The 13,791-nt window shown below is 48.0% G+C and overlaps 1 protein-coding gene across 4 annotated transcripts in view; it reads right to left on the bottom strand.

Moving 5' to 3' along the window:
* The window catches only part of CSNK1G1 (casein kinase 1 gamma 1), an 89,765-nt gene extending 78,351 nt beyond the window's left edge, over positions 1 to 11,414 (bottom strand). For 2 of the 4 annotated variants that reach the window (XM_017731103.1, XM_008631254.2), the window contains exon 1: positions 11,290 to 11,414. The gene's annotated coding sequence lies outside the window, so the exon portion shown is untranslated. Of the gene's footprint in view, positions 1 to 806; positions 987 to 11,289 lie in introns of those variants that run through there. The other 2 variants (XM_017731104.1, XM_017731105.1) reach the window with 2 other exon arrangements.
* Between the last annotated feature and the right edge of the window lie 2,377 nt (positions 11,415 to 13,791).

Raw genomic sequence — 13,791 nt, 5'->3', positions numbered from 1 at the left:
GTAAAGCCATCCTACACACCAGAACACGCCTGGGTGGCACATGCAGCACCAGAGATGGCAACAAACACTCTCTGGTTTCCCACAGCGACAGTCTGGAGAAGCTTCAGAGATGTCTTCTGCCAGTACCCATCCAGCTTTCACATGGGCATCACCAAGGTCATCAAATTTCCCCCCTCAAGCTCACAGTAAAGGGACAAATGTAAATTTGTGAAGGATCAGCCTGGTGGAGACATCACCATCCTTTCCTGGCTCTTCTGAACATGGGTTGTCAAGCAGGCGTGGTCAGACATCACCTGCCTTTGCACCAGGTGATGGACAATGTGCCCAAGAGGCTGTTAATGCCTACAGGGACACCTGCAATCCCCCAAATCCCTGCAGACCAAGAAAAACACCATGGGTGGGTTAAGTTGTATATTAGGAAAAAGTTCTTCTCTCAGAGGGTGGTCGGGCACTGCCCAGGCTCCCCAGGGAATGGTCACGGCCCCAAGGCTGCTACAGCTCCAGAAGTGTTTGGACAACTCTCAGGGACATGGGATTTTTGGGGTGTCTGTGCAGGGCCAGGAGTTGGACTCGATGATCCTTGTGAGTGCCTTCCAACTCAGGATATTCCACAAGATTTTTCAAGCCACAAGCAGTAATTCCAAAGCCATATCCTGGATCACATTCATTTTCATTATTAAGCCAGATATTTGGAAATGCTGCTGTGTTAAGGTTGTGGCAGTGGATTTAATTAATGTCAGCCTCTGCCACCACCACTGATAACCCTTTATGTCCATCTCAGCACTGCATCACCACCTGATGCTTACCTGACAGGTCAATCAAAGGCACTCCAACAGTGAGTGAACACCTGAGCTCCCTTTCTGAGGTCACCTTGCTGTTTTGGTTCCTTCCATTACAATTTGTGCCAGAAGAGCATCACCACTGGAGCTACTCCATGGCCTAGAGGAGGGATACTGGATTCCCAACGCACGGCACATCCAGTGAGGGCAAGTGGCAGGAACAGGCAGCGCTGACACAAACGCTCAAGCTCACGGTGCATCCAATGGAGCAATGTCAGCTTAAGGAAGCAGCCTGTAAAGCAGCAGGGAAATGAGCTGAAGAGATGGCTCAGTTTTGGAGAGCTAATTTTACGTGACAACTCTTCCTGCTTCTCTCCTTTCCCTCGTGTTAAGGACTTTGCACAGTTCACGGCCTGGCTCCGTTTGCTGTAAACTCCAGACGTGCCTATGTAAAGGGAATATTGTGCCAAAACAAACAAATCTGCCACCCACTTGTGGTGGCAATCCATTAGGAAGGAAAGGCAAGGCACACACCACTAAAACTATAAATATCCCCTAGCATGGACAAGAGGGAAGGCTTGTGGTTACCAAAAAGAAGGATTTTGCTGCATTCCTCAAGGAATTAAGACTCATGTATTGACACTCCTGTTTCAGAAGTTTCTAACCCTTTCCTGTGTTTATAGACTGGTTTGGGTTGGAAGCTCATCTTGTTCCACCCCTGCCATGGGCAGGGACACCTGCCACTGTCCCAGGCTGCTCCAAGCCCCATCCAACCCTCCAGCCCTGCCCTCTGGCAGGGGGAAGCCATTCCCTGGGTCCTGTCTCTCCACCCCTTGTCCCCAGTCCCTCTCCAGCTCTCCTGGAGCCCCTTTAGGCCCTGCCAGGGGCTCTGAGCTCTCCCTGGAGCCTTCTCCTCTCCAGCTGAGCACCCCCAGCTCTCCCAGCCTGGCTCCAGAGCAGAGGGGCTCCAGCCCTGGGAGCATCTCCGTGGCCTCCTCTGGGCTCTCTCCAGCAGCTCCAGGTCCTTCTGCTGTTGGACCCCAGGGCTGGGGCAGCTCTGCAGGTGGGGGCTCACCTGAGCTGGGCAGAGGGGCAGAATCCTCCCCTGCCCTGCTGCCCAAGCTGGGGAATCAGCCCAGGGCACTGGGGCTTTGGGGCTGCCAGGGCTGTGCTCGATCCCTTCTCCACCCAGCCTGTGTTTGTGCTCGGCATGGCCCTGGCCCAGGGGCAGGACCTTGCATGTGGCCTTGTTGAGCTCTGTGAGTTTCCCACAGTCCTGCCTCTCCAGGTCCCTCTGCATGCCATCCCTTCCCACCAGCCTGCTGACCACAACACAAAGTTGGCATCAATCCCACTTAACAAAGAATTCAAAGGCCTTGAATTTATGATAAATTCATAGGAGACCGATCAACACATTACCTCAGTGAGGAAAATAATGAAGCACCAGCTCAGTTATGCAGCATAACACAAAGGAATCCACATGGGAGTGGAGTCACTCAGCCCTGTTCACAGAAGAAGCCTCAGAACTTGGGCCTTATTAGGCACTGGATTATCCAAACAGAAACCATGTTTCCTAAGACATCCTTGAATGCACTTACTCCAGCAGCAGAATCTACAGGAAGTGTGTGCAGCTCCATGAAACCGTATTTCCCATCCTAGAATGACTTACAAATTAGTGACACTGCAGAGAGAAGCCTAAACATTCCTCAAGAACCAAATCTGTGATATAGCAACAGTTTGGTGCAGAAAGGTTAGAAATCACCTTATGGACTCCCTGGATTAGCAGTGGGAGAAACTAAAGCCAATGCCCTGCAAGGAAACAATGAACAAGGATTGGTGATCAGAGGAGGTCCCTGGAGCTGAAAGAGAAAGCTGTTTATTCTACCTCTCACACTCATCTGGACTTCAGAGTCAAGTTTCTCTCTTAAAACAAAGCAGAGATGCCACACAGGTGCTCACAGAGATCTGTAGCCAAGGGAAGCACATCCTGATGATAACATTCCCTTATCCTGCACTGCATGGCCCTGGACTAATCACAGCTGGCACATTTCTTCACGTTGAGCTTCAGCATTTATTTCACAAGCAGTAACCTCACTGAGCAGAGACACAACACCTTTTTCCACCCTATTAGTTTTAATACCATCATCTAAAACAAGAAGTGGGGGTTTGTCCCATGCAAGATTTGCCTCCAAACCACAAGAGAAATCGGAGATGCTACGAAGCCTCTTTGTCCTCTGAGAGGCACCAACTTCCCGTCCAAATCCTCCCCCACCACCAAATCTTCACTTAAATACAGGCTGAGCTCTAAGAATCCTTTGCTGGAACCCTGCCTCCCTCAACCACAGATCCCCTTTAGGTGCTATCTTAAACTGTATTTCCAAGATTAATTACTCCATTACAGCACCTGTTCCCCGCCCCATGCCAACAACACGACCTTGAGAAAGCTGGAAAAGCAAGCCCAATTCTTCTGCCTACAAGGCAGTTCTTCCACAAGGAAAGACAGCACCTCTTGATCGCATCTCTAGACAACAGCCCAGTACTTCAGGCACTTTTTCAAACATCATCCTTTGTGGTTTGAAACCCAGAAACGGCTCTGTACTCAGCCACAAAGTACGCTTTCGAATCACCGCATGCGGAAGAAAGTTCAGGCTATTTCTAGCTGAGTCTTCTCAGACAGATCATGAAAACAGGCAGGTGGCACAAGGGCATTTCAGATTATTCAGAGAAATGCCACAACAGTGCAGGTGTGATGGACAAACACCAGCCAGCCAAGCCCCTGGGAGCACGGGAAGAGCACAGCGATGCTCCGTGTTGGAACCAAGGACTTGCAGACCACCTCAGGACCTGTGATATCATCAATGCAACCGTGCTGGACTGGCTCTCCTCCCTGACTGAACTCGCCCTGCTCTGGGTGTATCTGTGCAGCCTCTTGTTCCCACAGCTCATGGAACAGTGCCCTGCAGCTTGGGCCACACGAGGTAGCTCATCCCTTCTTGAACCTGTGACCTTCGGAGCTCATTTGAGGGCAACCACCGTCCTTGTTCACAGGAGCAGCTCCATGCCCCCAAAGATGGCATCCCAGAAAATGAAAAGCTTGATACAATTTCACCATGGCCAATTTAGAAATCTGCATCAGAAAGGTCTTTTTAACCCATTTTCCATTTCCATTGATAAGTGAGAGAACAAGAACTGGAAGAATACCATTTTGTCACAAGAACTGCACAGATTTGATTCTCATTCACCTGGAGAAGAAAGTTTAGGTGAGAAGGAAACTGAGGGCCATCTGCCTCCTGATACAGGAAATGTTAAAAATTAGATCTCCCAGCAGCTAAGGGCAATATTAAAATGAAAATAAACTCTCAACCATGCTTGTCTGGCCATCATCCCTCACAGGCTGCGTCTGAAGCTGCACATGGAAAAGGGAACAACCTACCCAAATATAATCAACCCCTTGGTTGCGATGGATCATTGCTTGACTACATCTATAAAGTACCAGTCTGATGTCCCCAAGGGACCTGGCTTCATTACCTGCACTCTCTGAAGTGATTTATGGCCCTGCAAACCTCTGCTGCTGCTTGAGGAAGAGAAGATGACAACAACCATGTATTTGCCTGTAGAAATCACATCACCTGCCAGCTGGCCAGGAAGGAGGTCGGATAGGCCCTGTCTGCAGCTGATCTCTCCTCTCCCACAGGCCACATGTGCAAATGCTGCACAGCACAACCTGGGAGCGCTCACACCAAAGGACTTCTGACAGGAAACAGGAGATGCCACTTCCAGGGGCCAGCTCTTCTGGTGTCCCTTGAAACACTACCAGATACAGGTGATGATGCCCAAGTATCTCCTGACATCCCTTACACACTTGTACGCTGAGAAATGAAAGGATTATAATGATTTTATAGTCTTTTCCAGGGATTACTCCCTGGTTTACTGTGATAGGTGCACATTAGCAGTGGGGTTTGTTTGTTCCAAGGAAAGGTCAGAGGTACTGTATGACAATTTTCCCAATTCATGTACAAACACAAAAAAGCAGCCCATACCTGATCTAGGCGGTGATCAGGTACAAAACTCAGCAATCAAGCTTTAGTTTTCCTGGTAGTGGGTTTTTTCCCAGGAAAGCAGTCAGTGAGACCAAGCCTTCAGCACGGCTCAAAACCAGCCCTCCTGGCTCTGTTTACAACAGCACAGCCACAGAGTCTGGGTGAGAGTCAAAGCTCTGTATGTACAGCAGTCCACACGCTCGTGGAATCATGGAATGGTTTGGGTGGGAAGGGCCCTTAAAGCCCACCTCATTCCAACGCCCTGCCATGGGCAGGGATGCTGCTCACTAAGACAGGTCCCTTTTAGATTCGATCTTAGTCTCTCTGACACACAGGGAAGTGTTTCATACTCAGTCATCTACAACTGCTGAAGCTCAGAAATGGGGGATTGAGGTGATGAGAAAAAGCTCCCAATTCTTAGAATTGAAACGATTGTTTACCTCCAGATTCATGACCCAAAGGAAGCGAGCAGCAAGGAAACCTTCCCAGATAAAAATCAGTTTATCCCAGCAACATCTATCCAATCTACAAGCACTTCCCAGCAGCTGCCTGCAGGTGAATCCCCAAATGGCCCCACAGCACCCCATGGGCCTGAAACGTTGCTTCCACAGCACAGAGCAGCTCAGGCTCCTCCAGCCCATTCCAGGGATGTAACAGACCATGAGCAGAGCATTAGCAGTTCAGCAGCCAGGCTGAGACAGGCTAAAAGCTGAAATTAGGCGAAGACAAGGCAACTCCAGCACAGCAGAGCCTCCCAGCACTGGCAGCCATGGGTCAGGGTCACACCTCCCACGCTGCCGGGAGGGACAGAGCGGCTCCACGAGCAGTGACAGCCCCACACTGGCACAGTTACAATGAGGAAGGACAGAGTAGGAGGCAAAGCCAGGCTTTCTTTAGGTGTCTCGGGGCTGAGGGAGCGACAGGATGAGAGGACATGGCCTCAAGCTGTGCGAGGGGAGGTTCAGGTTGGACATCAGGAGGAATTTCTTCTCAGATGGAGTTGTGAAGCATCAGAATGGGCTGCTCAGGGAGGTGGTGGAGTCACCATCACTGGAGGTGTTCAAGAAACGACTGATGGTAGACTTAGTGCTCTGTTCTGGTTGAAAAGGTGGTGATTGGTCAAAAGTTGGACTTGATCTTAAAGGTCTTTTCCAACCTAAATGATTCTGTAATTCTGGGACAAGGTAATTCTGACTGAAGAGCTGAGCAGCCCCCAGGTTACCACACAGGCATGCCTGGTACACACACATCAGACGTGTACCCCAGTTAACATCCAGCTACTCCAAAAGGCACCTTCCTGCTCCTCCATCCATCAGACACCCTCAGCTCTCTCCTTTCCACCAGCTCTGGCACTTGTTTGACCTCTCAGTGAGTCAACTCCAGAACTGCAGGACTGGCTGCCAGCCAAATCCCAGGCTGGATCGGGTTGGAAGGGACCTTAAAGCTCACCCAGTGCCACCCCCCTTCCACTATCCCAGGTTGCTCCAGGCCCCATCCAACCTGGCCTTGGACACTTCCACAGCTTCTCTGGGCAACCTGTGTCAGGGCCTCACCATCCTCCTGAGAGGTTGAAGAAGCCTCAGAACCAGCACAAGGAAAGGCACCGGTCGGTGCCACCATCTCTCCCAGCAGGAACAGGTTGTCACACACTGTTGCTCCATTAACTGGACAGAGAAGGAACTTGGGAACAATTGGACATTCATGATTCCTCTAACACACCACAATAAACACACAAACTCGAGGAGTTCTGCTTCCCCCATCCTGCAGTAACTTTCAGTAGCTCTGTGTAACAACGCCAGAACATAAAGGCTCTCATTCGTGTTACGCTTAACACATGGGTTGTGCTAAGCAGCAACAGCTTTCCCTCAAACTGCAGCCACATTTTCCACCCTCACAGGTTTCTGGAACGCTGGGATGTAGCACAGCCCCCCTCCACCATCCCATCAGGAGAAAACAGAACAGGAAACGCTGAATTTCAAAACTGGAAGAAGCAGCACAAGGGAAAAGAGTTCAGGATGCTACTTCAAGTACCAGTCGCACATCTTACTACAAGAAAAGGACATTCAAGTTACCTCTGGCTTAAGTGGTGCCAAAATTTTGTGGCAGACACCTAGAACATCTGAAAAATCACCAAAAAAAAGTCCAATACATACCAAAATCCCTAATTTTGAAGACTGGAGCAGAGCATCCATGCTGTGTCCTGAAGCATTTCCAGCACTGGAAAAGGTGCAGAAGCACCTTTAGCCTAAACCAGCAGATACTTTAATCTCCAAAACCTTGAAAACATCTGCAGAGCTGAACTCCTCTACCCAGTCCTTACTTCTCAGGTACAGAGCTATCACCAGTACCTCCAGTTACAGACCAGTAAATTTCCTCTTGGAGATCACTGCACACCTCCATGTCCGAACTGCACAAGAAGCAGCACAATGGGAGCAAGATATCCTCGTGGGGGAGAGAAATGGCACAGCTCTGCCTTGATTTATGTAGTCTCTGCAGACCTGGACAAGGAAACAACAGACCCAAAAATCCAGTTCATGGATCATTCACCCCCAGCAAAGAATCCCTGTGCAATCTTCTCCCACACAAAGTGGTCCTGGATGGACAGGACAAACCCCCAGAATGGGGATGTTTCAGAGACAAGAGCTGCTGGGAACTTTTTGCAGTGACCACCAGGACCACTTGCCCCATGTCCCCCAGTAAAACACTGGATCACCTCTTCCCCCAGCTGGAAAACTGAGGTAGGAGTTGGTTTCCCATGGAAATATGAAATAGAGAAATAGGAAATAGTCTAGCAAAGCACAAGGGTGATCACAGAAGACCTACAGACAGCAGGATTCCCACGGTGGCATATCCACCAAATAGAATTAATCCATACAGTGCTAATTGCCCAAGTAACACTAATTGTTGTGAGACAGCTCAATCCCATCCCCCTGCTCCCAGCACCGCACTTATGGAAGCACTAAAAACCACGGAAAAGGCCTCATAGTATACCACAAAAATCAGGATCCATCGCTGCTGGAATCAAACTGCAAGGCTTGCAGTGGGATTTCAGCAAGGAAATGGAAATCACGCTGACATACAATTGTTCCGCCTCCCTGTTCGCCTTCACACATTTCTCACAGGTCAATTTTAAAGAATTAAGTCTTGTTCAGTGAAACATCTGGTGGCTGTTGCTAGAGGAAACCGACTATCTGCAACATTTGAGCAAAAATAATGAGTTACATAAAAGCCAGACTGCATAAGCAAGGACAAGTGTTTTGCCAGTCTGTGCATCTCAGAACCTTACATGAAAGCTCACGTTTAATTTCTGGGTTAGAATGCAATGAAGTCAACTCACACACATTACAAACCTCATCAAGATTTGAGTTTTCTCTAAGTTTATGAGGATATAATCGTGCTGTATTGGAATTAACTTTCTAGCTACCAACTGTCCTAAAGATTTTCTGCAAACAGCACAGACAGACAACTTACAGCTTAAAAACGGGCCAGCTCAGCTCTAGGCACTTTCAGACTTAGTTCAAGCCAGGACAAGTTCAAGAGTTAGAGAAGAGGATTTTGGTCTTTCACTATTTGAATCAGGAGTTCTCCCATGCCTAATGGAAGAGTATTTTCCCTTAATGCTATAGATCATCTTTTCCTCAGGGTTTCTCAGTGTCTGCAGACCAACACCCACCAGCTGAGGCTGCACTGGGCTGAACAGGAGGAGTGATTTTGTGGGAGAAGTTGAGAGGAGCTCTAATGTATCACCATTCACATCCACAAGACCAACCAGAAGCCTTTAAGATTTCGGATCTGTGATAGAGGCTCTCCAGCTCCTGAAGGCCCACAACTGGAGGGGCAGCATTCCCAAGAACATCTCCAGCAGGCAGCTCTAATATACGGGAACTGCACTTCACATGATGTACCTTTCTACAAATAGATATTGCTGTTTTTTGAAGAGAGCTGAAGCACTTAAATAATCCAGAAGCCTGATGGATGACTAATACAACTAGAAAGCTCCATGTACGAGAAGAAATTTTGGCTTCCCCACATTACCAGGGCCGCTCTCAGGATGCAAGCAGGGTACAGAGGAGGCACCTGCAGCTCTCCCTGCTGTCTCCCTGGTTCTGGACATCAGCTTGAGGCTGCAGCTGCTGTTGCTCTTGCTCATTTATGCCATCCAGGGAAAAAAATTTGCACCTAAGGCCAAATTCCTCAAGCTGGACGCGGCTGACCAAGCACACCGAGGTCACCACAGCAGTGCCAAGAGCCAGCTCCTCACTCACATGGGCAACATCTGGCTCTGCAGCACAAATGTGGGAGGGAAGCATCTGGCACTGGTTTCACCGGAGCTGGGAAGAAGTCAGGCCAGCACACCTCGGGGATCCTGAGGCAGGGAACACACAGGTGAGGACACACACAGACAAGTAATGGCATGAGGCAGAGTGCTGGCTCACAGGAGCACCTGTGGAAGCCATGGAATGGGAAAAGCAGCGCTTCTTTAAATATTAAATTAAAATATACGGAGAGATAAAAGGAGGCAGGAACAGGAAACCAGCTTCACCCAAGTGAAAAAGCATGCTACAAACCCAAACCTCAGGAAACAGGTTTATCTGAGTCAAAAAAACTTCCCAAGATCCCAGACATCTTACAGGCAGCATACAGAAAAACAAGCCAGTGACTTCAGTTCCAAAAGAAACCCTCCACAACATCACAACGGCAAAGCTTTAGACTGCAGGGGTTTCTCTTTGAGAAAAAAAATAATGTGAAACAAGGCCCAGGCAGATGACACAGCCTCTGCTGGGCTCATAGAAGATATTAAAGCTCAGAACCAGCCTGAATTGCTCAAACTGAACACTTTTCAACAATTAATGACACTCCTACTACTGTCACCAAAAATAGACAAATTGGTTTTAGGGAATGAAGCTGCAAAAATAATTTGAGATACAATATCAAGCAAAAGTGGAACCAGATTTCTCCTCCAGGCTGGAAGATGCTGAGAGGATGAAACTGTGGCCCATCCATCACACACCCCTCACCCCCCGCTGAAATTACCAAAAGGCAAGAGGCTCACGAAGCTTTCTACAGAGAAAATTCTAAATGGAAATGACAATTTTAAAAGAATTTATTTTGTCACATCACTTTGGCCAAAAATAGAAACAACATTCCCAAAGGATGCTGCACAATTATGGCCCTAAACAAAACACCCCAATGACTTAATCAGGATCACTCAGTCTGCACAGGAAAAAATAGTTTGTCACTACATAAATGCTTTTTCAGAAGTCCAGAAAGGGAATTCTAGTGCCAGTTTCAGCCTTTATGTACACCCCAAAAACCCCTTGTGCCAAGCAGGGACTGGCACTCCCTAAAGGTCACCATCCTCACCAAACCAGAACACTCGCTGGTTTATTTTCATGAAATCCAGGCATCTATTCCCACTGGAATCAGTCCAACACTCTCACCTACAAATGCTATTTCCTTTTGATTTCTGGAGAGGAAAATTTTCCCAAAAACTTCAGTTTCGAGTTTTCTGCTCATTCCATAGGTCAGCTGCTATAGAACAGGTAACCTGGCCCTTATTTTATTTGTCACTCAAACACTTGGACGCAGAACACAGTAACTCTGCTCCCAGTTCACCACAAAAGACTCTGGACTCTCCCTGCCTTTAATCCTGCCCAATTTCCTTGTTCGTCACTGACGAGCAGCACTGCAGCTACCTACTTCTCAGCTCTACATGTGTCGTTCTAAAAATAAAACCAGGGAAAAGAAATCAGGGATGTAAGTTCCCAGATAAGTTACTTCAGATGAAAAATGCTGACAAAACTGAGAGGGGGGGAAAAAAAATTAAAATGGAAATAAGGAATAAGAATTGAACAACTTGCATTTGGGTCTCTAAGCGTCCTTCCACAGGCTTGGCAGATATTTCATTGATAATCCAGACACCATACTGGATTTTTAGTGTCTTGCCTTATTTGGAGAATCAAAGAATCACAGAATGGTTTGGGTTGGATGGGACCTGAAAGCTCAGCTTGTTGCACCCCCTGCCATGAGCAGGGACACCTTCCACTATCCCAGGTTGCTCCAAGCCATGTCCTGGCCTTGGACACTTCCAGGGATCATCCAGGGGCAGCCACAGCTGCTCTGGGCACCCTGTGCCAGGGCCTCCTCACCCTCACAGGGAACAATTCCTTCCTTGTATTTAACCTAAACTTCCCCTATTTCAGTTTGAAGTCATTCTCCCCTGTCCTGCCCCTACAGTTCTGGATGAATGGTCCCTCTCCGGCTTCCCTGCAGCCCCTTCAGATCCTGGAAGGTGCTCTGAGGTGTCCACACAACCTTCCCTTCTCCAGATGGAACAGCCTCAGTTCTCCCTGTTTCCATAGGGGAGGTGCCTCTTATCAAATACAGGCGAGTTTGGGTTTTTTAGGAAGGAATACTTGAGTATCTCCAAGCCAAGACACTCCAGAATATCAAAGGCATGTGACACTCACCACACGAGGTGCAACTCACTTCTTAGGCTTGTTATCCAAAATCACAGGGCAGCGAGCGCTGGGGCGCGGGAGCAGCAGAGCAGCCAGGCACTCATATCTGTACTGAACCTGGCAAGGAAGAAAGCACATTTCAGGAAGTCTCCATGCGACAGTTCACACCAGTGACTTCCAATCTTACTGTATGCTGCTTAAAAACAAAAAAGGCATTGTTTGTTTTCAGCTGGATATGGCAGCTTCCAAGTACTGGGGATGAAATGGAGCCAAACCCCACTGCTCATAGGAAAATCATTCTCCTTACCCTCTATCAGGGCAAACTCATAGCTTTCCATGCAATAAATAATGTGAACTTTAGTTCAGAAGACAGAGTTTTCTTAAAAAATAGATGTTTCCATTTCTTCAGTAATTGGAGGTTTGGTTTTTGGTAAGCTGTGTTTCCCCACCTTGGGAAACAGGTTCCCAAACCTGAACTCCTTTGATGCAGTATCCCTGGGCTGGCTCCATCTCCTGCTGTGCTCCAGGCACTTTGGTCAGAAGGAAGCGTAAGGGGTGGTTTTTTTTTGTTCGTTTGTGACTTTTTTTCCTTAAAAAACACCCTCCAGAGCACAGGGCCCAAATAGCAATTTCTGTGGGGGAGTGCACTGTAACAGGGGGTGTGGAAGTCAAACCAAAATGAAACTATTTCTGGGTAACTCTGCCCAAAGCAACCAGACACAGCCTGTTCTGTACTCAAAACTTGGGCCTGTAACGTCCTTTGGACGAAAACACATGGATAGTTCTAACAAAAATGAAAATTTTAAAAAGCAAGTCTAAGTTCTGAGAAGCTCTGTCATCTAAAGAAGGTTCTTCTAAAACACCACAGGAGACTCCCTTACACAGGCTACAAGCAACCAGCTCCCCAATGGATACTCCAAGTTAAGTCAGCACTTTATCCTTCTTTTTCCAACTGTTACAGCAATGTAACAGTAAAGGTCCATATTAGCATCTTAAACCAGAGAGCATTTTTACTTTCTCCAACATGAAGTGCAAGACAGACCGAAGCCACTGTGGCTGTGCTGCTGACTGACACCACTGTGACTGAAGCACACAGGAATTTGGTGTCCACCTCTGCCCTGTCCTTTCAGAAGCTTGTGGTCAGTCCAGTCCAGGTCACATCCGTGCTCTTCTGATGTTGTTCACAGTTTCTGTCCTCAAGAAGCCTGGAGGATTGCTCACTGGGGCTGGAGCAGACTTCGAAAGCCCTCACAGCCCAACAGCTATCATTAATTAACCCTCCTCTACAATTATCCAGCACCAGCTCCAGAATGAAGCCAACCACCAGTGCAAGGACCATATGCCACCACTCCAGTGTGCAAGCAGTGGCGCTCGTTCCTCTCAAATGAAAAGGCATTAGGGAGCTGAACGTAGCCCTCAATATTAAATTTGTTGTGAAGCATTTAAGGCCAACTTTTGTTCTACTTGATACTAAAGTCATTCCAAGTTATTTGACCAGGTCAGAGGCTGCAGCAAGGAAGAACCAGCCAAACTTGTACCAAACCAAGACCTACAAGAAAGGAAAAACACAAGCACCCATTCACAGGAAAACAGGGATTGCAGCTTTATTTAGTCACTTGTCATCCACTCCTGGGCAAAGAACTGGAGCATCCCATTAACATGACAGTCCACATATTTAAATGCTGAACACCCTTTCAGCTCTTCTCTCTTGCCACTTGGAACACGCCCTACTTAAACTCAGAAAGAAAACCAAAAGCTGTGCATAAAAATTCCAGATGGGGTTCATTGGCCAGAAACTTACTCAGTTTCCTTCCACCAATCCCAGCATTTGGTGGTGACTCCAAACAAGGAAGAGAAACAGAAGCCTATTTATAACACACTCCATGGTACAATGATTCACTTTAGGAATAAAGGTAAGGAAGTCATCTCATGCCATTCTGAGGTTCAGGTTGGAACCAGGGGGTTAGGCATTATTCATGTTCTGCTCAAAGTACAAGACAACCAGCGTGCTACAGAGGATCAAGTGTAACGTGGGAAAATCCCCATGCTGGTCAGACTCTGCCACTTCCTACTGGCAAGGCCAAGTGACAAAACCCATCCCCACCTCATTCAAGACCTTTTTTAACAGAGCTTTTGACCTGAAGCACAGCAAACACGACTCCTACATTCACACAGATGTGACTCCAGCATCTGGAGAGAACCCAAGGTTCAAAATGAGGAGCTTGGTCTCCATCCTTTCCCTGGCCGTACATCCAGGAATCCTGCCCATGTTAAACGTGGCTGGGAAGGCAGGAACCTCGTTCAGCTGCAAGTATGGCATGGAGCAGAAAGACACCTCTGGCAGCAGCAGAAAGCAGTGGCTAGCCAGTGAGAATATGTGGACAGCCCGGTCAGAGCACCAGTTTATCATGGTAATGAGCTCCAGCCTCTCCCTTTCCATCCAGCCTCGATGCCCAAAGCCTGACATTATGGAGAATCCAGGGACCAGGTCCCTGGGTGAAGGGAAGAATA

Source organism: Corvus brachyrhynchos, unplaced genomic scaffold (genome assembly GCF_000691975.1).
Source record: "Corvus brachyrhynchos isolate BGI_N302 unplaced genomic scaffold, ASM69197v1 scaffold164, whole genome shotgun sequence".
NCBI lineage: Eukaryota > Metazoa > Chordata > Aves > Passeriformes > Corvidae > Corvus > Corvus brachyrhynchos.
Note: the sequence above shows the minus strand (reverse complement) of the source record. Positions and strands in the feature narration are given on the sequence as shown.